Source organism: Hipposideros armiger, unplaced genomic scaffold (genome assembly GCF_001890085.2).
Source record: "Hipposideros armiger isolate ML-2016 unplaced genomic scaffold, ASM189008v1 scaffold_389, whole genome shotgun sequence".
In the NCBI taxonomy this organism is placed as follows: Eukaryota; Metazoa; Chordata; class Mammalia; order Chiroptera; family Hipposideridae; genus Hipposideros; species Hipposideros armiger.
Window position 1 is genome coordinate 1,588,739 of NW_017731739.1, and position 1,598 is coordinate 1,590,336.

Here is a 1,598-nt window from a genome sequence, read left to right on the forward strand (position 1 = left end):
AGAGAAATCATGAAAAACAACCAGCTAGAAATAAAGAATTCAATTACTGAATTAAATAACAAACTCGATGGAATTTCTAATAGATTGGATGAAGCAGAGGATTGAATCAGTGACTTAGAAGACAAGATAGCGGAGATCATCCAAGCGGAACAACAAAAAGAAAAAAGAATAAACGACATTGAAAATAGTTTAAGAGAGCTAGGCGACAACATCAAACGCAACAACATGCACATCATAGGAATACCAGAAGGAGAAGAGAGGGAGCAAGGGATCGAGAACATATTTGAAGTAATAATGTCTGAAAATTTCCCTAAACTGACAAAGGCAATCGACATACAAGCACAGGAAGTGCAGAGAGTTCCAAACAAGATAATCCCAAACAGGCCCACACCAAGACACATTATAGTGAAAATGGCAAGGGTTAAAGACAAAGACAGAATCCTAAAAACAACAAGGGACAGGCAGCAAGTTACATACAAGGGCACCACCATAAGATTATCAGCCGAGGGCTGGCTGAGTGGCGCGATGGTTAAGAACTGGCTTGGGACGCCAGAGGGCCCTGGTTTGGATCCCACATATGAGGGCCGGTGACTCTGCCCTCTACAGCTAAGATGCTGAACAACAGCTCAACCTGGAGCTGGGCTGCCTGAGTCACCGGCGATGGCGTAGGCTGCAGCCCCTGTGGCAGTGGGTTGCCATGGGCTACCGTATGTAGACAGCAGCCAGCATGAGCGGCCAGCAGCCGAAGTGAGTGGCCGTCCAGAAGCCAGCGACTGATATGCCTCACCCGGGAAGACCACAATGATGGTGAGTTCACGCCAACTTGGGCCAGTGAAGCAACGTCCTCCACAACTAGACTGAAGAACAAAAGGACAGGAACTTGTCTGTTCCCCTTCCCCCAATTATCTAGCACTGTTCCCATCCCCCCAATTCTCCAATAAAAAAAAATCTTAAAAAAAAAAAGATTATCAGCCGACTTTTCTACAGAAATTCTGTAGGCCAGAAGGGAGTGGCAGGGGGTGTTCAAAGTGATGAAAAACAGAGGCTTACAACCTAGATTGCTTTATCCAGCAAGGTTATCATTTAAAATTAATGGAGAGATAAAGAGCTTCCCAGAAAAAAATAAGTTAAAGGAATTCATTACCACCAAGCCAGCATTGCAGGAAATGTTAAAAGGGCAATTTTAACCAGAGGAAAGAGAAAAGCAACCTAACAAATGAAGACCAGGAACACAAATAACAAAATGGCAATAACTACACACCAATCAATAATCACATTAAATATAAATGGATTGAATGCTCCAATCAAAAGACATAGGGTGGCTGAGTGGATAAGAAAGCAAAACTCTTGCATATGCTGTATACAAGAGACTAACCTCAGATCAAAAGACTCAAACAGGCTGAAAGTAAAGGGATGGAGTAAAATATTTCATGCAAATGGAACTGAGAAAAAAGCTGGAGTAGTGATGCTTATATCAGATAAAATGGACTTTAAATTGAAGAACATAATAAAGGACAAAGAAGGGCACTTCATAATAATAAAGAGATCGATCCAACAAGAGGATATAACTCTAGTAAACATCTATGCACCTAACATAG